The sequence below is a fragment of the Strix uralensis genome, chromosome 1 (genome assembly GCF_047716275.1).
Source record: "Strix uralensis isolate ZFMK-TIS-50842 chromosome 1, bStrUra1, whole genome shotgun sequence".
NCBI classification, from domain to species: Eukaryota; Metazoa; Chordata; class Aves; order Strigiformes; family Strigidae; genus Strix; species Strix uralensis.
The window spans coordinates 138,076,298-138,100,217 of record NC_133972.1 but is presented as its reverse complement, the minus strand read 5'-3'; the positions used below and the strand labels follow the sequence as shown (position 1 = coordinate 138,100,217).

Genomic DNA, 23,920 nt, shown 5'->3' with positions numbered 1-23,920 from the left:
TACCTTCTCCCAGGAACTGAAGGCTTGGGATCTAGTGTCTGATTACCCTGGGGCTGGAAACTTTAGCTGTCTACTGGATACACTGACTATTTTGTAAAGGGTCACTGTAACTACTCCTGTTGCAAGTGGATTAGAGATGCTTTGTGTTTCATGCATTTCCCCTTAACTTTCACTCAGTGGCTGCCTCACCTGGGAGGACTTAATTGCTGTGAAAGTGCTTATGCAGTGAAAAGAGAGGAGACTGGATTTCTGTCTGCCATCAACGATACATAGGTATCTGTCTTGGCTGTGCAGGGAACACAAGCAATTATATAAATGAGGCTTGACCTGCTGTTTCATCCTGAAGGTCAGAATTTAAAAATTCTGATTTTTAAAGTAGGTGAACGGATTTTAAAAGAGCAGAAAAGTAACTCAGTCATATTAGCCTCTTTAGTCTCATGCTCTTTTTAATCCCATTTTAAGTCTTTTTCACCCTGATAGCACTTTTAAAACCCTTGTTACTTGGGAAGCATGAACTCAGTTTCCTTTGTTGTTGTTTCTACATGCCTTTCCCGTTTCTTTTGAGAACAGTTGAGAAGTTACCATGCGAAAATGGCACATACCTCAACTGGTCCCCTCTGGCAGTTGTTGCCTCTGTTGACTGTAGGGGTCAAAGTAGGTGTTAGCTCTGTCTCACGTTGCTGATGGATGGGATGGTGCCACGTGGACTCTGAGGGCAGGGCAAGCTGATGGCCTGCCTTCCCGTGAATCTTTGCCAGAGCTGTCAGAATATCAACTCCAAGTCCAAGGGTGTCTCTGCAACCCTCCTCAGCAGCTATGGGGAATGCTGGGAGTTGTTAGGGCTGTAATCTGAAGGTGCTGAAGCAGCACAGTCGGAAGAGGGAATGTTTTCCCTGGGGAACCTCTAGAAGTGAGGGCTCTGTGCAAGGAGCAAACAGCTCTGTTGGCCTTCAGAGTCTTGGCGTTCATGCTTTCATTCAAGTGTTGTGGTACTTTTACCATGGCTCAGTTGGATTATCTGGGCACATGGGCTGGAGCTAGCAAAGTTATGACAGCAGATAAGTCTGTAGCATGTGTACAAGCTAAAGTCACTTAAGTCAGCCAGATCTGTACCCCAACTCCTTCCAAGTGCCCCAAAAAAATAGGACATTTCCCATGATGGGAAAGAATATGTCAGTGTCCGGCAGCACAGAGAAGTATGGGCTGTGTCCTGCTTTGCTGCTGAACAGTTGGGAGTTTGGGCATCTGTTGTGCTGTCACAAGGCCAGAAATTCAGACACACTGCATGATGTTAATGGGAGAACTAACAAACCCGGATCTTTCCTCTTCCCTTCTATTCTGCCACAGGGAATTTGTTGTTACCTGAGATATTGGAAAGTGTGAACACAGAAACTCAGGTGCTATTTTATGCTGCCATTAGACCCAATAGTCTAATCTGAAAGCACTAATTCTTATGTAGGTAAACAACTTACTTGGCAACAAAGACAAAACACACCAGTGAAAAACATTGTACTCTTGTATGAATTACGTTTTATGGTGAGTTTGGAGGAGATGCAATTGGAAAAAAAATGTATATTTTTACTTGTAATTTGAACAAGTGGATACGAAAATTATTCAAAGAAAATAAACAGAAACTGTATCATGTGAAGTATTTGCAAAGCAGTACTGCTTGTCCACTAATCATATGCTCCTGTGCTGGTCCTCTTTGTTTCTCGTCTCCATTTTCAATACAGATTCCTTTTCAGCAGCTTGCTTTCTTTTTGTTAGCTTGCCAAGATATTTTTTGGATGCTCTTATTTTTTTTCTTGCATATATTGATGTTAATACTTCCTTTGCATTGCGCCATGCACAGTCGGACCTCAGTCTGACGGTTACCCTCTGTGCCTTTTATCTTTGGTGCTTACAGGATTAGATGAAAGCCTCAAGAGTGTCTCAGCACTGATTTTCTTAAAATCCGGTGCTGCTCTGAAACCAACTACCAACTCTTCACTTGTTTGAATTTAGTAAGCTTTTGTAAATTAGCAACTACTTTCCACATTTATCTGTCTGGTTTTAGTCAGCTGCTTCTAAGTGATAAAAAGTAGATCCTGGATAGATTCTCCTGTGGTTGTATCTTTTCCTTTCTGGATTAATTAAGCTATCGTCTAGAGTCAGAATATTTCAGATAATCCATATATTAGCTGAGTGTATCTTCTGATATCTTCTTATTTGCCATTTCATACTAAAATTGTAGTTTACTCCAGTATTTGTCACAGATTTGTTCACAGTGGTTGACTTCAGGTGGCATGTAGACACACCAAGGTGCTTGTGTGCTCCTGAAGTTGAGTGCTCTCAATCACACCTTGGTTCCCACCTCCTCTTTTTTTCAGTCCCTGGTTAGATTGAAATCTGAATACCTGACCTCCCCAGAAGTAATTTTAAGTCATGTGTTTTTGTAGATAAACCAGTGTAGATGGGGAAATAGTTGTGAGCATGCTGTGGTGGCTGCTAACCTGCAATTACTCAAACAGAATGTGTCAAGCAAGCCTTATTTGTGTCTAAAAATATCTGAAGGAAATATTCTGTAAGATATTATCTGACTTTGCTGTGTATTAAGCTTTCCCTGTACTTAAAGAGAAATCGCTGTATTCAGCTGAGCTGTTGACTCAGTAGATTTTGCTATGTGTAAGACAACTGAAAACACTACCTTTTCCATCAAAGGTCCCAAAGGAATCAGCTCACAGGCTCGGAGGTCAAAACCACGTGAAATTCATGAGCAGAATACCCTGAGGGTGCTTCTTAGGTGGGATTTTTCAGCTGAAGAAAAACCAGAAAAGGTGAAGGAGAAGGGGAGGTTTAGTGCCAGCAGCGTGGGACTGGCAGTGCCTCTTTGGTGTGGTCCAAGGTGGTGGGGGGAAGAGCCAGGAGGGGTCTGGGCCAGGGGGCACCTGCTGGGGTCTCTTCCAGGTGGTGGCCATGGGAAGGGCTGAGGATGCTGTTGGAAGCGTCTGTGGAGTCCAGGAAAGCCCCTGGAGATGGAGAGAATAGAGAAGCTTTGTTTCTGCCCACACTTTTCTTTCCCCCAGCCCAGCGTTTCCTGCTTTTGCCCAACGTGCCTCTCCACGCTGTTCATTGATCCCTGCCATTTCAGTAGCTGGAGTTAAAAAAATAATAACAAAATGGTTTGCCACTTTGTGATTTTTAATCTGAATTTACGTTTCCGTCTGTTACTTCATCCCAGTGAGTGAAAAAGAGGTTTAATCGAGAGTGTAACTTTGTGAAGTGCAAAGAGCTTCAGTAATAACCCTCCCATTTCAAAAACTAAAAAATTCACAGAAGACCACTACATAATATTAGAGTCTATAATTTCTGTAAACATGATGGGCAATTTATATCAACTTGGTTTAATACAGCTGTCTAGTGACAGAAATAGTGAGGGTATCCCTAGGGAGATTTGGGGGAATATAGACAACACATGAGCATTTGAGTCTGCAATATGGTAGCGCTGATGCACACAAATTCAGGCATTTATCTGGTATGTTATGTAATTGGCCTAAAATAGGAATTTCAGAAAACTATTTCTGCTGCTAATAGCATGACTGAAGGAAGGAAGTGGGATTTTGGGGTTGTCTGAAAAAAGTAGGTGTTTGTTACCACACCTGCCTTGTGTTACTGGAGGAATATTAGTCCTGTTACACAAAGAGAGTAAAAGGGCTCTGAACTCAGCACTACATCACTGTAATGTAATGCCATACTGTAAATAATTTTTCAAAAGCATAGCTGAGGACTGAATTGATGCTTGAAGCTGTACTCTCAATTGCGCTCTTTTGGTATGTGGAAGCCCTATATGCATTGACCTCAGTGACTGAATATTTTAATGGCACAGTGATAATAATGGCAAAGATACAGCTGGCTGGTGTGAATTCCTTTGGCTGCAGAAGCAAAGTGGGCAATAGTGTCCATTTGTTTACTCCCATTGCTTCTCCAGAAGCTATGGGAGAGGGAAGGTTAGCGCTTATAAAAGAGTACCTCTGCGACTAAACCTATGCAGAAGTATAAAAAAAGGCCTTTCCTCATTAGCTTTTGCTTACTTGATATTTGTTAGCAATTGATTTTTTGCTTAGATGTGGACATTTATTATGCTTATTGAGTTCATGGGTAATTGCACTAGCTTTGGAGACTCAGAAGCAAGTAGGACACAGACAGCAAGTAGGGAGGCATTTCGCCTTGAAAGGCAAAATAAAAAGAGTGGGTAAGGCTACTGCACCCATGCTTTTGTGATAATTAAAAGAAGATCAGCCTTCTATGAGAAGTGAGGTAAAACTGATTGACTAGTATTTGCCAGGCCAGCTAATGTGAAAGGAGTTGAAAAAAACTTTTAAACCTGGTGAGTCAGAAGCCTTGGGTACGTGTGTGCCTTCTCAGCCTACAATAAGGATAAGAAATTCAATTTACCAGAGAAAAATAGAGGAATATATGAACTAATATAATTTTAAGAGTTCCTACACTGATGTCATTAGAGCAGCTATTACTCCTTTGGATAAGTAGTAATATTTTATGTATTTGGATAAGGTAAAAGTGAGCTGTTTATAATCCGATAGATCTCTAATTAACTTCCCTTCATCCTTATTTGCCTCTTCATCCTCCCCTGCATCCCCACACTCCAAATTTAAACCCTACAAAAAGAAGAGCTTACCGTGGATCTGATGCAGTGCAATGCTTTCAAGAAAACCCTGTGTTTCAATTCTCAGGGTCATACTGTGTATTTATACCTGTCTGGAGTATTATACATACAGAAGAAGGGATCTATCATATGTCACAGTTTCAGGGTATGTGAGATATCGCATCTGTCTGCTCAAGTTGGCATACTGAAATATTTTACTGTTGGGTCAAGGTTGACCACTTTCTTGTAGAAGGAGACGATTTAACTGGTCCAGACAGTGAGAAGAGTACTGAATGGTCATGGTAGAAGAGTTTGGTAGCCATGAGGTTTATATTAGCAGATAGGCATCCTACACTATGAGCCAGATACTTTTTGTTTGGATTGTGCCTGACCAGAAAATAATGGTGTAGTGTATTAGAAATGTAGTGATTCTCCCTTATCTAGTTTAAAAAATGCTCAGATCAGTTATTTAGTGGTCTGAGCATTAGGATTTCTCCAAAGTACAACTACTGGGCTAAGCAACTCTTCCAGTGCTGCATTAATGCCAGTTTGCATGACCTGTCTGGAGATATTAGAGGAAGTAGTAGCATAGCATTTGAAGAGACGGTAGCATAAACCGTGTGACTGTGTCACAGAGTCCCTGGATGCTCTTAGGTTTGCTGTCTTCTGCTTTTCAACTGAATCAGGATCCAGAGTGTGAGGAGCAGCATGGTTACTGAAAAATAATAAAATTCTGCCCCTTAATTTAGGCTGTATTGCACTCCTGTTAAATTGAAAACAAAAGACTTTCTTGACTTTTTTGCTTTCCCGCCCTCATTTTCTTGAGTAACAAAATGGTGTGGAGCTCAGGGAACTGACAGCTGGTGGTTTTCTGATGTGGGAGATCTGACTTGAAGAATATATGTGTGGGTGTGATGATAGCAGCCTCTGTACAACCCCTTGGTGATGTGCTGTATACTGTTGTTACACATAGTGCCAAAATAGACAGTAATCCTCTTACGTGGGATTGTGAAGCAAGTAATAATAGAGCACAAGTCAGTGTCATCAGTTCAGAGCTGGTTTTCTGATAAACATATTTGTCATTTGTATCTCCTAGATTCTTTAGTACTTCTTAATCTTTATATTAACTGTCATACCCTCCAGCTGCAAATGTTAATGTTTCACAGTTGTAATGTCAGCTGCAATCAAGACCTTTCTATTCATCTTTCTAATTGATGTACTTGCTTTAAAAAGGCCACAGAGATTTTGAGTTTTACAACTCAGCTCATTTCCTAATATGAAAAATTCAGATGAAGGAAAACTGTAAGATCACTTAGTCTGCATAAAACGTTTCAACTGTCTTACAAGGCACCCTGGAAAGATCTGAAGCAATCAGAGCTTCTATCTGCAGGCTGTTCATCCCATTTAGAAAACATGAAGTTGGCTGCTATGCAGCAAGGCAGGCACGCTAAGCGTGTGCTGGAGGAGAGAAGCAATTAGCTCTACAGAAGCACAGTCAGAGCAGAAATGAAGGTCTGGAGGCATTTAATTAATACTAATGCTTTTGTGTTTATGGAGGCCAGAGTCATGATAGGTTATTGCTGCCTTGGTCTTGTGGTTCTCAAGTCTGGCATCTAATGAGCATTAGATTCAGAAAAGCTTTCCAGAAAAGTTAATAAATCACAACTAACTACGGCACATTCATATTCCCCTGAAGCTGAAGAGGTACACCTAATACTGAATGGGAGCGGATGAGATCTGTAAAGCTTTTTTGTTTTTAAACAGATAACAAGTAATCTTGGGATTTTTATACCACATTTATTCAAGTAATCTGAAATAATGAAAATGCATGTCTTTTATTAAACATTTCTCCGGTCACCAAACCAATTAGGGAAAAATAAAACAGGGATTCTTTTCCATTGTGAAACCAGCTTGGGAACAGGTATCATTTTTATTAATCTGACTTTAATGGCAAAAGTTCTTTTGATGGAAAAATGTTTATCCCTCAGTGTATACTTATTTGCATAGCTTGACATTTTAAGATACATTTTTACTTTTTAATTCCAGTTCTTATTATTCTTTTCAACTTCCATTCATTCTTGGGTGGAAAATACAAGCTTTGAAGACCACTCTCTGTGTAACTCCTCTTGTGCCTGTTTTTGTCCAGTACACTGTTCAAGACATATTTAGACTCCAGTAGGCTGGAGAGTACGAATTTTTCCATTTCCTCCCACTGAGAATACCAGCTCTGTGGCTTACCTGTTTTGACATTTTATAAATGTTTCCCTGATGGGTTTCAGCAGTGCGCATTAATAAAAGGATGATCTCTGTGATGATTTACTTGTTTGAGTAAATCCAGCTTGAGGCATACTCGTAATCACAGACAATTTGGGTAACTGTAAGGGGCCATCCACAGACTTCAGTTTTGTTTAGAGATTGTGCTTAGGTAACCCTGTGTCACCTCTTCTATCAGCAATTATCTATACAAACAGCTTTATTGTTCCATTTTGGGAGCAAGCTTTCATATCACATTGCATTTAATATATTATTGTATTATGCTGATTGCCTGTTACTACATATATTCAGATTTTGCAGCTATTGTGTGATTAAAGTATTCTTATTGCACATTATTGTATGGTCCAAGAGTTACATATCAAGGTAATCAGTCTATACTTTCTCCAAGGAATAAATCAAAAGTACTGGATTAGAGTTACAACATTTAATGATTACTTATGTCAGAAGAAAAAAGCTGAACAAAAGCATTTAGATTTTCCTGTTTTGATGGGGTTTTGAGTATATAGAACTTTGTTTCCTTAGTCATATGGAACTCTCCAGCTGGACGTTGTTAGCACCGTGGTAATAACTTACAGGTCTGTTAAATGAACATAAGGAGTTGAATTCTGATTTACGGGCTTCTGAATATCCTTAATAGCATCGATTTGCTTTTAATATAATGCAAAAAAAAAGGTTAGTGTTAACTTGAATTGGATCTGGACACGTTACCCTTCCCTGAAGGCTGTCCCTTAGTTTTTGTCAGCTGGCAGATATGTTTTCATGCCGGCATGGCGTGCCGCCTGGAGGGAGGTCTTCTGCTGCACTGCTCCTTTCCCTTTGCTGAGGGTGTGTGCTGCTGCCACTTCCCTGGCGCTGGGTTCAAGGATTTTGTGATTACAGCGTGGATCAGACCTCCTGCTGCTCTGACAGAAAACTCCCTTGCCACCGCTGGCAGGGCCTGGTTCATCCCAGGTCTGCTCCCTCCCCTAGCTTGCCCATGGCTGCTGGTCCTTGTGGGAAGGAGGGGGACAGCCAGGGCACCTGGGGAGCAGGTGACTCTCAGGAGCACCTGGGGCAGCAGCCCACAGATGTGTGGTTGAAGCCACACGCAGTGGCTGAACTGTGGGCTGCCTGCGGTTGTTTCTTTGGCAGCCTGAAGAGAGGCAGCTGCAACAAACATCTGTTTTTTTAACAACTGTCTGAAACTTTCACTCCTTCAGTCATACACTTGCGTGAAATGAGGGGTGTTTAGTTGAATACTAAAAAGTGTTTTGGAAGACAGGATTTTTCTTTAATATCATATTTGGAATGGTGATGTCCTCATTGCACATCTTTCAGTGGAATATTTTCTGTGCCTGTTTTTTCCCTATATTATTGTGAATGTTTGAAGTTCCCACACTGTAGGTAATAGTATATTATCCATTTATATGCTTCTTACACACTTGTGTATACAAATTTGCAAGGTAATATTGTAATTTATAGTAATACATTATTCATGAATGTGGTGCTTATAGAGAATAGCAGCTAAATATAAAACCTATTTGGTTTTATGAGATACTGGATATTGAAAATAAATGATAAAATGATAAATGAAAAAAAGATGATAAGGACTTGATCACCCCGCATAGTAGACACATTCCTTTTCTCTGCAATACGAATCTTTCTCATAGAATCATAGAGTAGTTTGGGATGGAAGGGGCCTTTAAAGGTCATCTAGCCCAACCACCCTGCAGTGAGCAGGGACATCTTCAACTAGACCAGGTTGCTCAAAGCCCCGTCCAGCCTGACCTTGAATGTTTCCAGGGATGGGGCATCTACCACCTCTCTGGGCAACCTGTTCCAGTGTTTCACCATCCTCATTGTAAAAAATTTCTTCCTTGTATCTAGTCTAAATCTACCCTCTTTTAGTTTAAAACCATTACCCCTTGTCCTATCACAACAGGCCCTACTAAAAAGTCTGTCCCCAGCATCTTGCACAGACAAGCTGACATCTCCCCAGGATGCTGACAAACTCACCTTGTTTTCCCTTACCTCATTTCATCCTTACCTTTTCATTTCTGAAAACCAGGAAAAATTAAGTTCATGCTGAAGTGTCCATACCATAAACTGCTTTCAGGTACTGTAATGATGAATCCAATCAGGAAAAAAAAAAAAAAAGTTTAGAATAACCTTTGAGATTAGATGTAGCACATGGGGAGATGGATGTTACAGCCTAATAAGGTATTTCTTTTGATTCCAAAGATATTATTCTTACAACGGAAGCTCAAATAATTTTAATTTAAAAATTAATAAAATAGGAAGATAGAGAAAATACAGTAATGTATTATATTTTTTAGAAATGGCAATAAGTGAGAGTAGGTGGTGCTGCAGAAGTGTTAGCTGGTAAAGTTGTGTGAAGGCACAAGGCAGGACACCACACACCCCTCTGCCAAAGGGAGCCTCTGTCAAACCCCACCAGTGGGGAAGGACTCATTTTCAAGCTTGGTTTTTCTCTTTTCTCTCATAAACAACGTTGATGGGTCTCTGCAGAGATCAGTATCTCCAGTGTCACAGGACTAGCTGTGAACATTTATGCATGTGCTTTTGGCTTGGTTTTATTTTATTTAGTTAGTTATTTGAAATGCAGGAGGGGGAATAGCTTCCATTCTTTAAGATTAAAACTTGATTGTTTGGCTCTCCTTTGCATCCTTCCCAATGTAGATATCTGAAGTTATATTAATTACATGATGACAGGCACAGCCTGAGGCACAGGAGAACCATTGTGTGGGTGACTGTCAGGAGGACCTCTGGGAAGGCTGTGCAGCCGCACCATACTGGTGGAGGACTTTGGAGAGGAAATTAAGCAGACCATTCAATAGTAATAACTACGATATTTTAGAATTGTTGCAAATGTTTGTTTCCTAGCACAAAAATCTCTACAGAAATGAAAGCTTTCTATTTTTCTTTTGTTGAGCGGAATAAAGTATCAACAGTAAAGATGGCATAATGAAATGTATGACTTGGGTGAGCTTACTGAATAACTATGTGGTAAATAGTTGTTCCCCAAATCAGTGCTCCTATTTTTCAACAGTCTACAGGATATTCCTGAAACTGGGCAATAAGGAGAGAAAGCCGTTTTCTAATTTTGTTTCAATCTGAAAACCTGTGACAATCTGAAGACATTTCTGTGGATTTTTTTCTGTATCATATCAATGTAAAAGAGAACATAGTGTAGTCTAAGCTTTTTACTTTTTGCTTTCTTTTTTAGGCCTATGTTTATTTTTTAGCTCATCTCCTGAGCCAGTTCTTCTATGATTGAAGCATTACATATTTTCTGTGATTATATGCAACCAAAAAACTAAATAAAATAATAGAATACTGTGTTAAAAGAAAGATTTTCTTTCTGGATCCTTAGAAAGATACAACTGAAATGAAAGGATGGATTCACAAAAAGGGCTAGGAAGGCAGTGTCCATCAGCTGTGTGCTAAATATCCTGAAGATAAGAGCCTGGGGGTGGTACCTCTGAATTGTTCCTCCTCTGGAAAAGGAGACGCATACTTGTTAAGAGTTTTCTACAGATTGTTTCACGTGTGAAACTGAGAAGTAACATTTTAGTTTGGCTATTCAGCTATGTTTGCTAAGAACAAGTGTGTGACTCTGCTGCCATATCTCTGCTGGTGTTGTCACTGCAGTGTTTTGATCTTTTAGTTGCTAAGTTTTTCCCAACAGTTTCAGTGTTTGAAAAGCATAATGCTGTGTTCCTATCATTTGTCTGTTTTGAAAGAAACATTTCCCTGAGTGGTTTATTATACAAGTTAGCAGATGGCGATTTAACTGCGCTTGATCCAGCAACAGTCTTGGTTCTGTAAGTACGTCTCCAGCTTAGAAAATCTCTGCAAAGCACTTACAAAGCAGTGAGCAAAGTAGTAGTAGCCATGCTCTTTGGGAGCCCAAATGGAGCAGCTGTGATGTGTTTGACAAGCGTGACATGTTTACACAGTTTTGGGGGCTAGAATCAGCCTCTAGACAAGGATGTGTCACTCCAGTATAACATGGTGATCTCAGTGTTGCAATAGATGAGCTGCTTGATTGAGAAGAGGAGGAAATTACATCAAGAGGTATCTCAAAGTTGAATTTACTGTGTGATGTTTGATTGCTGTATTCTGTGCATGAGTGTTACCATGATATATTTTATAAAACAGCTGAAGAACTTCAGCTGCGTAAGAGGTTACAGTAGATGAAGGTCTGCATTTCTCAGAAGTTCTGCAGAGACCCTTTTTTTAACTTGTTCTGTTTTGTCTTGAGCCATTTGTGGTCTGAGTGTGTAGTGTCAGCACTGATGACAGAAATAGACTTGTAATCTTTGGGTGTTTTTTAAAATTTATTATAGACATGCAGTTTAGATTAAGGATAGGAATGTGTCAAATGTAATCATCTATGTAATGATACAAAAGTACAGATCTAAGCATGTTCTATTAACTTATAAATAATTTACATAACATTTTCAGTTCAAGAGAATGTGATAACCAGTGACATTTTTGTTCTTAAGGCAAATGTTTTATTGTAGATTATGTTTTTATTTATGGAGGTTATTAGAGGGAAGTATGAGTTAAACAGTGATTGAAAAATTAAGAGTTTTATTGCTAGTATTCTCACATCTGAATATTTTAACTTTCACATTATAACTTTAGTTGCTTTACAAGAGACAAAACTGTTTACACCACATCTTCAAGTTATATATGTTTAATAAATGTTTGTGAGTTCTGTATTGGAACTCAATCTATACTGTCATAAATTAATCTCATGACAATATAGTTTGTTAAAATTAACAGCACAATGGATTACTATTGCAGTTAAGTATAACATGCAATATAGAAATGTATTGCATGCTTTATACTTGCTCCTTGAAGGAGTACTAGATATTTACATTTTTTGGTGATTAACTTCTTTAGTCTTTTTCTCTGCCTATGAGCTGCATGCTTCCATTTTTTCTGTTGTCAAATTTATCTGTATGAATCTGAAAATGTAGTTAAGGGTCCAGCAGTGTGAAGACATCTCTCTTCTGTCACATGTTGTAAAAAACTCCCATAGAGTAGAAAGATGCCAGATCAATTTTCATTAGACTTGGAAAAGCTCTGACAGCAGCAGAGACCACTGGTAACACTTGCAACTATGGTTATTCCAAGCAACTCCAGTATCATTCTTTGAGGACCTCCCTGTCAATCTCTCTCTCTGTCAGAATAATTTAATAACTGAGGTTAAGGTTTCCCAAGGAGCCCAAGGAAGTCAAGGGATCTGACTTTTAATGAATTTCAGAGGGATTTAGGGCTCAAATTTAATTTTCTTTGCAAACACAAAAACAAGTAACTTGCTTGTGGTAAACTGATTGAAAGCTGTGATAGTTTGCAGATTGTGTACACAAATGTAATCTTCCAGTTGAATCTTCCTAATTAAATAACCAAAAGCATGTTCCCTGTGAGAAGGGATGCAAATGGACAGAGATACTAGAAGAAAAAGGTCACTGAATCACTTGAGTAAGCAAAATCCAAGTAATGAAATATATTTTATTTTCATTGGTACTTAATACCTTATTTCCTAAACCTGGCTGAGAAGTTTCTATGTGTTCAGGCGTCAGAGCCAGCTCCTGTTTTTCTCGGGCATTCTTGCTTTTTGGTGCTCTTGGAGTCAGCTGGGCAGAGAGGGATGCCCCAGGGTGGCTCAGGACAGCCTTGGAGGTGCCCTGGCTGCCGCAAGGGGTACTGAGGTCACCTGTTCTGGGGCTACCTCTGCTAAATGCTCAACTGATACACTGGTAAAATACATAAAGGGCATGGGGTCAGCTCTGGTCCTTCCCTTATCTGGGTAAGGAAATGTCTCGAGGCAGTATGGCCAGGAAGGAAAGGTGAAGAGGTTTCTTGTCTCTTGGCATCCTTCTTTGCAAAGGATGATGACTGTTTCTGCAAGTTCTACCGTGTTAGAAACAAAAAGAGAACTTGTGGGATAATTTAATGCTTTATTGGGCCAGAAAGGACTGTTCATTTACTCTGACATCTGTGTTGAATCGGATTTCATTATAGTGTTATCCTTATGCAAAGCTCTATTTATATAAAACCATTTAGCTTAAAATGAACCACTCACAGTTACAGAGAGTCTGCCACATCTCTAGGAATATAATATAGTTAATTATCCTGTTAAAAAAGTTACTGCTATGAAAGTGTGCCTAAAGTTGGCTGAAAGTCATTTGTATGTAGCCTCTAGCCACCACATTTTCCATGTCTGTCTCCTAAATGTGAAAGCATCTTATACTATTGGAGAATAATAATATGTTTAGTAATCTGCTAATCTAAGTAGTTGAGAAACAAACTTGTCATGCCTAATTCTACTCACAGAGAGAAAGAAACAGAATGCACAGTCTTTATTTAAAACAATTGCAGACTTAATAAAAGGTTATTGGCCAATTTTCCCCAAAACATGTCAGCTGAATAATTAAATTACCTAATCAGTGAAAGTAATTGTAGTTGATTTTAAATTTTTTAGTTTTTATAAATCAATCATGTATGATGTTTTGAAATATCTTGGAAGGATCCCTGTAATATAAATAATCTTCTCTTGGAAATGCTAACACTGAAAGTTAGTAATACTCATACATTTTATTAATATATTAAAACATCTTACTGTGACTGGGAGTGTGTTGCAAATGGAGCCCTAAATCCCTGTGACAATTTATATATTAAAAAGACAAATGTAATTATAATATTACCATTAAGGAGAACCTTTTGTACGGGTAATTACTTCTTCAGTGCCACAGTTGGTGTTTAACCTATGCCATTTAGTAGCACTGATAAAGATGTTCTGATGGTTTTGCTCTGGCAAATTATGATTCAATTAAATCTCAATTTTTTTAATATATTGATTTAATATTTTTTTATGTAGAAATGAAGATTTATTTTTATAAGATTGAAATATTTAACTTACATTGCATTATTTTGACCTTTATGTAGGAATACAGATTAGCAAAATCAAGTTATATTTACTCAACATACATAGATAAAACCAAACCAAACCAAACCATATTTTGTTTCTTCTTTAATTCAAGGTATTAAATGCCAGGAATCTTTTAGTTCAGCAAATCCAAGTCAGGGCCCAGAAACTCACAGAGAAACTCACAGAGGTTCTGGTATTTGATGTTGCCACAGAGATGTATGGAAGTTTCTTCTGCTTTGCTGATACTAAGGCCATGTGATCAGCGTTGTCATGGCCTGGGTTCCCTGCAAGACCTGTTCTTTAGATAATATGCATCTAAGATCTAAGACCCGTCTATCTAGACATGGCTGTCAAAGAACTGCCTAAGCACTGTTTCTTTTTAGGTGGTTTTACCTCTCCTGCCCTAATTCTATTAGAAGTTATGATTAGAGCCATTAAGAACGTTTTGCTGTTGCATCAAAACCAAAAGCTTTGTGGTTGTGGGCAGTGGTGGAGAAGACAGGGAAAGCCTGTTGTTCTCATCATCCATCTGTTGTTGATAAGGAGACTGTGCTTAAATGGTGAAGAAAGTAATTTTGGTGCTGCAGCAAAAGACTGTGCTGCCTCCAAGCAGAACATGGAGTTCAATGAATTCTCATGTCTATTGTATGATCCCTCTTTGGACATGCAGAGAAGGAGAGACCCCTACCCAGAACTCAAAGCTCAGGTGTTTTCCAGAAACAAACATTTCAGCCTAATTCCAATTTCATGAAGATGCCCAAACAATGTTTGTTTCTGTGAGAATAAAGAAATTTTGAAACTTTGGAGGTTTTCGTAAACTGGTAGTGTTGTCCTATAGCCAAAATAAATAGCCTCCGCTCTTATATTTATATATAGTATATATTTGTATTATATATATTTATAACCATTACACATGGATGGAAATGTTTTGCAGACTCTTTGACCTATAGTAGTATTTTCAACATGGTTTCAGATAGGGCTATGCAGCTCTATTTCACTTTACCAATTGTTATTTAATTTTCTTTTAATTAAGGATATTGCAGCTTTCAGCCTTTTTGAATGTAGAAAAATAACTTCTTTAGCAACACAATAAATGTTAAGAAAACTAACACGGTCATCCGCAAATTACTGGAATAATGTGCTTTTGCTTACAGGCAGATTTTCTGTCAGATATGAGTAATGAACTGTAATTCCTGTTGTTTCAGTTGAAAGATGAAAATGTAAGTGTAATTTACAAAGAAAACAAGAAGAAATGCTATTTGGCTTGCCCTTCTTTGCAGTCTATTAGGGAGAGGTAGTCAAGGGAAAAACAATCACCAACATTTTCAATAATTAACCCGTACCTCCTAGGCAGAAACCAACTTTTGAAAGGAAATTAATTCTGAGAGAACATGATTGAAATAATTTCCCTCTCTACTTTGTTCTGTTGTCTTGCTGGTGGCACAAAGGAAAAGTGAATACTTACAGAAATTCTTTGACTATCAAAACCGAACTTTCCCTTTCAGTAGATATTTGGTCTGTCTCTGTTTCTTCCTCACAGTTTTTTTCCTAGGCACAAATGATCTGGTTTTGGATAATGATGAAGTATGCAAAATGTGTGTCAAATCTGCCTCTGAAAATGAGATATTTATGTGTGCCATTACTTGGTTTGTGCACAATAACCGGTAAAGCCCAGATATTTAATGTACATAGACTTTGCTAAGGAATTGATACTCACTCCTGGTTCTTCCCATGGTGCGTGATGGCAGACTCTAACATCTGGTCCTGTGCCTGGTAAATCTCACCAGGCTCTTCTCTGCTTTTCCTCCAACAGTGAGTGCATTCTCCCAGCTCAAAGGAACAAGAGGACCTGAACAATATATTCTTGTCTCCTTTTGCCTGAACGTGATCTAAAACTAGGACAGATACAAATATTCTGAAATACTCTTCTGGCTAGTTCTGCTGGTCTTGTAGCTATGGACCTGGGTTTTCTCAGTGAAGTTTTAAATTCACTGGATTTAAAATTACTTCAGACTCTTTATTTCATTTGCTTATTTGTGATCTAACCGGTGAGGTCTGCCTGCAGGCCAAATTCTAGCTTTCACAGCTTGATATTTTTCAGTTATGATAACCTAAAGTAAAGGGGATGAGATGCAAATGAACAACCCAGCCTCACTCTAGTTTAGTTAGAAGTAATACTAAAGAAATGAGAATTACTTTTAAGAAGTTGGGATCAACAGAGTCCATAAGCACGTGCCTGGGGATAGTCCCTAATGAAAATTAAATGTGTATGTGTAGCCTCAACTGCCAAACCATTAAAAAAAACAAAGCCAAGCAATTAAAAGGCAGAGATATTCCCATTTGACATGACTTAATGGAAAGAATGACTTGTGAGTAAGAGGCTGCTACAGTATCTCTTAAAGACAGCCAACAGCTTCAGTGTCCTCTTATTAGGAACATCACTGAGTAATAGGACAGAAGTGCCAAATCTTGCCTGCCTCATGAGAGTAGCCCCACTGACTTAAAGGATCCTGCTAATGTGCATGATAAATTCACTACTGTGGATTTAGCTTTCGTTGTTTGAATGAATGGGAAGTAGGACAGTGAAATTATCTAACTAGTTGTTTCTTGGATTTGGGATGTTAAAGGCTTTTAAAATAATTTGGAGTAATAGTTTGCTTAGGGTTTAGGTTAGCAGTTATATACAGAAGGTCATTTTCTGTATGGAAATGAACATTGCTTTTATGACATTTAACTGAAGGTAACTTTGGGATGCTGACAGATCAAGAATTCAGAAGGAACCGAGGAGTCACTCAGTAGGTATTTACATGAATGGTCAATGTCTTTGCCTAGTTCCCTTAGTTAAAGGTATTCACAAAAGAAAACATCTTTAAGAAACATGCTCTTCTGAAAAGTCAGGATTTAGGAACTCACAGATAGTGACCCTTTTGAGATAGTTAAGTTGTTTTATGTTTATAATGCAACATACTAAGCTTGAAAAACCTGAAGGTAAGATGTGGAGCTTTTTTGATAACTGATTTCCAGAAAAAATAACCAATAGCAAAGTTTTGCCTTTTGGTGCATCTTTGGACATTCTCACTGCGTTCAGCACAAATAGCGTGTGCATCTGTCTGACAGCTAAATTTCAATAACCGCGCATTTCCAAATCAAATCAAAATTCCCTACATGTGGAAAAACACCTTGAAGGTTTAAGAAAGACAGTTTTGATTGCTCTCTTATTCATGCATTTAAGTAGTTGTTGACACTTCTGTTTTAAAAAAAAAAATCTGTTTAGGGAACCAGTGCCTCTTAGTCCATGGAAAGAATCTCAGAGCATCTTTGTTTTCTGTTGTAGGTCCTGATCATGCAAGTATAGACAAGTTTATTTTTGATTGTGTGAACCATTCACATCAGTGGGGACTTTCCATAGGCTTGAAGTCGGTTATAGCTGTATGTGCTTTTAGAATACCATCACCAGAAGGTTCTTGCCTTAGAATTGGTTTAAGAACTGATAAAGCTGATAAAGCCTGATTTGCTTAATTATCCAGTCTAAGAAATTCCTCATGCAAGGTGTCTAAATTCAGTTAACCACGCTGATATAGAAACTGCACACAGAAATTGCAGCTATTTTCACTAAACTCTAACAGCAGATGTGTCTTTCTTTCATATTTGCCTACTAACCACAAGTCATGCTTGGTAACATTATCAGCAAATGTTTATTTATAGGTGAATATAAAGAGAGAAAAGACAGGTTTTGAAGAAAAGAACCAAGTAGTATTTGCTTCCAAACAAGACTAAAGAATGGGACAGTTTCCAGTTGCCCCTGGGTTTCTACTTCCACAGTTCTCAGGTTTTAGGAATAAAGAAATAAAGACTCCCTTTTAAGCACTGGGGTAGTTTTTCTTGGGGCATTTTTTTCTTAAGAGAAGTATCTCTAAGGCCGAAATAACACGGTACAAGTGCAAGCCTTTCTTCTTTGATTTCAGATTCAGATTTTGGATTGGATGCACACACCTGTTGATAGTGTAACCTAAAGACAAGTGCCAAGTCTGTGAAATTTTGATTTAAGATGAATTGATTTGTAGGCACCGTGACTCCACAGCAAAGCAAGTGACTTGGAGCAGCGTTGCAGTGACAGTGTATGTGAGAAGTACACTTTCGAATAGGCAGCCTGTTTACCTTGTTTTGTTTGGGCTTGTTTTCCTCCTTTATTTGGTGATGTTAGAATTCGGTCCTGTGAAAATGGTTGTAGTGTTTTAGAATATAACCACAAATGGAGAATACAAAGCCTAAAGCAGTTTAGCTGTTTAAGCCAGGGAATGATATCTGTTTTGACACAAATGATATCTCAGTAATAAATATCTAAGAGAAAAGTAAAAATGTAATGCTTTTTATCTGGCATTGGCAAGTCACTGGACCTATTTGTATTTAATTTAACTTTCAGCATTTTTTAATGGAGTGGTAAGCTGGACCATTCAGTTTGCATGGTAGGCATGTAAAATTTTGCTTTGATTATGCTTCTCTATAAATTTGTCTCCAAGATCTGTAGAATCTGCCTGTGAAAATAGTGACAAATATATTATATACAAAGATCAAGGGAGGCTACTGGAGTAGTTTTGTTGCTCTATCTATTGTTTGGAGTGGAGCACTGGATCTGAGAGACTTCTAAAGTCATGGCAACGCTAATAAATTTTGAAAGGAAATGATTTAAAGATTTGATCTGTACATTGTTATCTGAACTGCAATAATGCTCAAAGCATTGTTTTTTCCTGAGCAAGTAACCACATTAAAGAAAAAATCCTAAAGCATGTATAGATAGTCTTGGTTGTGTGTTCATGAAGAAAAGAAGGAAGTGAACTGACTTCCTGACTTAAAAGCTTTTGAGAAGTCTGCTTGGCTTCTGCTCACAAGTCCTCTCAGTTTTGTGTCCTCAGGCTTAAAAGAGTGGTTAAACCTTATGTTGTTTTGGGTAGCTTCTGTGTGGGTGAATACGCCCTTATGAATGGGAGCAGTGTTTCTGTGGAAGCTGCTTTATGCTTGTCCCTTGCTACCTCATCATGGTGCTGGGACATGAGAGGAATAGGGGAGAGCTGAGACATATTCCCCATTGAAACCTCTGCCTTCCAGCTTTGTCCTCTGTGGAAATTAAAACCTGCTCTGTACCCTAGAGAAATATCCCACTGCTTATTCTCCAGTGACACCATAGCTCAGCTTTCCAAGGAGATGTGCTGCCAGCAGGACTAGGGAGGATGCTCAGGTACCATAGCATGGTGATGATTCTTTTGCTTGCAAAATCCCAGGTGGTAACCCCATGACTATCTTTTTTTTTTTTTTTTCTGTAGTCTCCTACATTTTCTGACACAGAGAGACACAGTCAGATTTATATAAGTTTCATCTTGCCATGTCTGGTAAAGCTCACACCTCAGGTTATAGACAGGTAACCTATAAACACGGGACTTTTCTTGCAAATTCACATGGATGTTTTCAGTTATTCTCCCTTGTGCTGTTCTTTCAGGATGATGAGTGTTGTTCAGCAGATGGGACACCGTGTTATTGCTTCGATGAAGTAAATTATACTCCTGGACTTCCCACTCTACTCCATGATTGTGGGGGATTCATTTTATCTTTTGTATCTCTTTCCCAATCAATACCCTATGCTAATGACAGTTAAGTTTTTGGAGTAAAAATTTGAAATCTACGGGTGCAAAAAGACTATGTTTCCATGTCACTAAAAAGTATCCTGCAAAATCTACTAAAATCGCCATACTATCCTGACAGGAAAAAACACACGTGTGTGTGTGTGTGTGTGTGTGTGTGTGTGTGTGTGTGTCTCTGTGTGTCTCTGTGTGTCTGTGTGTGTGTGTCTCTGTGTGTGTGTCTGTGTGTCTGTGTGTGTGTGTGTGTGTGTGTAAAACCTCCAGAGTGCACACTGTAGCTTTTGCAGGATTTTACAAATTCTAAACTTTCATTGTAAATAGAATAAAGGTCAAATTCTGCTTGCCTTACACATGTATGAAGTGAACAGTTGTACTATGGTGAGGTGCTGCCAAGATTTGAACAATGGGGTCTTTCAGAAATGTTCTTCCTTATCCAGTGATAAATTCTGTGTGGTGACATATGTGTGCACACAGAGGAGATGAGAGGGACTGAGCAATATATGTCTTTGTTTTTACATTTTAAATGAAAGTGGTTTTTTAGAACCCAGAAGCCAGACAGCCTGTTGTAGCCCACTAATGTTGTGTACTTTCTGTTCATCTAGGCACAGTATGATGTTTGCAACTTTAACTGGTACTAGCATTACTAATATAAAAAGGCACAGTTGGAGCATTAACATTGTATGCTTTTGAGGATGCCATAGGGACATATGTTACATATTCCCATATGTAAAATGTATTGAAGTTGTCATTTGGTGTGATTAAAGGAGGAAAAGAACATTAAAAGTATTTTTGTGACCTCTGTCTCAGTATATTTTTATAGTGTGGGTAGATTACAAAAATAAAATCTTTGGCAACAAAGTTATTTCATGCATGTGATGTGAACATGAATTTTTGGACCCCTAGAGGATTCAGTCCATCTCACTGTAGTCATAGAGACTTTGCTGGAATTGTCTCTATGTAAAACTTTCTTCTGTTGAAGAAGAATCTCCTATGAATAGAAGAAATAGACAATATAATTTTGTCAAATGTTGTCAAAATGACAGCATTCATTGCAACTTGTCCCAGCATAAAATTTTTCAGTGGAGAAGAATGACATTGCTTAAATCTTATTTCATTTTGGTAGGTAAATTCCATGTGTAATTCAGTTACTGTTTCTTTGACTCCCTTTCTCTCTCCCATCCAACATCTTTGTGATGGACGTTTGTGGCTAAGCCTGGCTAGCTGTAGCCATCTGCAGTTTCAAAACTAGACAGCCTTGCTAGTGTTGTGTTGTGCCTGAGATAATACTCCATGCTGAGGGCATATTCGGTGAGGTAGAGAAGCTTCTCAGGCACAAAACTTAAAAGGAATTAAAATAACCATGGCTGGATATCATGGGGGAAAATGGGCACTTAACTAACTGTGTCTGAACCAGGATATTTTTACTTATCTAGTCTATGTCAGAGGTAGAATGATGATCTGAAAGACCCGATTTGGGAGGTCTGGGAAAGGCTATTCCTTGTCACCGAAGGGAAGGTGCACCCAGAGGAAAAGGTATGCTTGCTAATGCAAACTCCTCCCCACACTGAGTTCTTCAGAGAAAAGGGAAACTTTAAAGAATCTGCAAGGTCTTTGGTCTTTGAAATGGTCTTGTTTAAACACCATGTAATTTTAGTAGACTAACCTGTGCTTTGGTTTGAAGACTTAAGATCCTACCTCACAGCAGCAGCAAGCTGCAACAGGCTTCTGGGGAAAAACTTTTGCAAGGTCCAGTCTGAGCTGGTTGTGTTGAATGTCATGAGTAGTTCTCAGATGGCTCTAATTCATCTAGGAGTGTGGGTGACTTGCAGATGCTTTTTCCTAGAGAGACCCACATTTCCAGAGAAATGTACTCAGGGACTTGCCAGCATTGAACATGCATGGCTAATGCAGTAACTCTGAGAGGTACAATTTTTAATTTCAGTGAAAACCAATCAGAAGAGAATCAGATGAGTGTTGTAGCCCATATATTAACAATAGTTTTCTCATTTTATCTTTCGAAGATTTATTGTTTGGAGTAGAGCTATAACTTGTAGAATGTACATCATCTCTATTTTATCAAGGGAAAGAAGATAGTACTGCTGTTTTATAGTATAGGTTTTTATGGTTTAAGAAATTTGAAGGCAACTTGCAAATCTAAGCACCAGTCAAGGTTATGGCTAGGAGGGTAAAAGGCAAATCCTCGATTTCCTTAAGTGCAATTTAAAAACTCATCTGGATACTGTGTGGCTTGCTTCTGCATCACAGTACTCCAGCATGTCCCCTGATAAAAATGTTTGTTAATTCTGTTGAAACTTCTCAGCTGTTGAATCAGTGCGACTTCCTAGGTTGGGATCCCAGATCATGGCACTTAGAGGGAGGACCAAGAAGAGCTTACTGAAATGACAGGTAGTAGGCTGAAAGGAAGGTGCTCCTACGTCATCCTCATGTTTCAGAACGTTTTTCATCCAGAAGCTGGACACCTTCTACTGACCTAAGTGGAAGAAATTTTGGAACAGTTCTCCACAGAATTTTTTATATGTGAAGTGGGTTCAGTTTTGATGATGTCCTGATTGAATCTGTTTCCAGTTTAGTCATCCTGTACTCTTGGCGTCCTGTTTGGGAATCAGGAACCCCTTTATTCCTGGACATTGGGGTGCATAGCTCTGAGGGCTGTGACCAGAATTTCACTCATCCGGGACCCTGGAGCAAGGGTGACTTCTTGGAGATGGCTCTCCCTTCACTTACACAGCAAGGTTTGGAGGTTTAGGGTAGATTTGTTCCAAGTACCTCATTTTGAAATATCAAAATCTTTTACTTGCCATGCTCTATCTTTAGTCCTATTTAGAAGGCCAAATCAGTTTATTGCACTTGGTGTCTGGTTTCTGATAGTGGCCATTACTAGGTGCTGAGGAAGATGCTGCGTAGTGTCTTAAAATGGCAATCGTGGAACTTGTGTGCTCACAGGTTTCCTCCTGCCCTGGACCAGGCACGTGGGGGCTCTCTGTTTTCTGAAAGGTCCAGAAAGTTACATGTTGCCTGTAAGTTATATTAAAAAAAATCTTGAAGCCTGAACAGCGCACAGTAACTTTAAAATGCTTCTGAAATGGTTGACATTCCCTCCTTTAACAGAGCACAGTGTGCACTGTTATTTTTATCTTTACAGTGTTTCTGCTGATGGAGAAAAACTGAATACTGAAATGAATGGATTAGGTCTCTCTTTTACTCCCTTTGTGTTTCCTGTGTAAACTTTTTAGAGGCTGGTGTTTGCTGTAGTTGTGTGAATCAATTTTCCAAGTAAACATTTATTGAACAAAATTTATTATAGTGGGTGGAGTTTGTTTTTTTTTTTTCTCCTCCTCATGATGTGAATTTTGCAAATAACAGTTACTATGGGGTTTATCTAACCACTTACTGCTAAGGAGCAGTCTTACATTGTCTGATGGAGCATTTTAGGCATACAGAGAATTGTTTACAATCAATCCAGAAGGGAACATGGCTGGAATAAATTTAAATAGTGAACACAGTTCTGGAAACCATTATGCAGAAAGGTCTTCAGCAAAATCTAATTATTTGAAATTACAGTTTCAAAAACTGAAAATGTGTTTAAGAAAGAGTAACTTAAAAGTGATAAATCTGTTTAATCAATCTGTAGTCTGGAAGCATTTTTTAGTATAGGCAGTTTACCTTTTGTGGTAGCTTCTGTGATTTTTTTTTTCCCCCTGCAATATAGCTGTCAGTTAGCAGCCCCTTTTTACTCGTGAGAATGTTCTCTTTCTTCTTTCTCTTCTTTCAGAACATAAGATGAAAATATACAAGTTATTTAGGTTTAAGCAGGCAGATTTAGTGATTTATTTTTGTTTATTTTGTCCATGAGATATAATTTACTATATAACTGGTAACGCAGAAACCCAAGCTCTAACAACTCAGTTATGCTTCCTCAGCTGCTGCAGTCTAGGACACAGCATGTCTGATTGTGGATGGGACCAAAAAGGATGGAGTCCGCATACTGGACATACTCACATGGAGAGTGACTGGTCCACAGAAACCATGTGGAGATAGATTTTGCGGTGAAGATGATGTTTTCAGAGAGTTAGATAATCAGTTGCTTTTTCATGTGCTACACAGTGGGTCTGCAGCAAGTGGTGTTGTGCAGCTGGGGCTTGGGTTTTGGTGGTACCAGGCATGTGAGTGGATAACAGAGACCCTTACCACCCCTCTTGCCTTTGTGCTTACAGCTAGGTGGTATGGGAAGCAGGGCAGAAGCATCCTAGAAGGGATGAGTACTGAAGGATGCATTAAGGCAGGAAAGGGATGGAGCAGGGGAATAAGAGAAAAGTCTTTGGAAGTTGGCTATGGTCTTGATGGTGTGGTCAAGGTCATATAAAGTTGTGATAACTGACCTTGGCTTAATTCAAAAATCAGTTT

General features: G+C 38.8%; 1 protein-coding gene across 1 annotated transcript in view; it reads left to right on the top strand.

Annotated features, from left to right (window-relative positions):
• Positions 1-23,920, top strand: part of SLCO5A1 (solute carrier organic anion transporter family member 5A1) — an 80,921-nt gene that overhangs the window by 6,766 nt on the left and 50,235 nt on the right. The window lies entirely within an intron of this gene.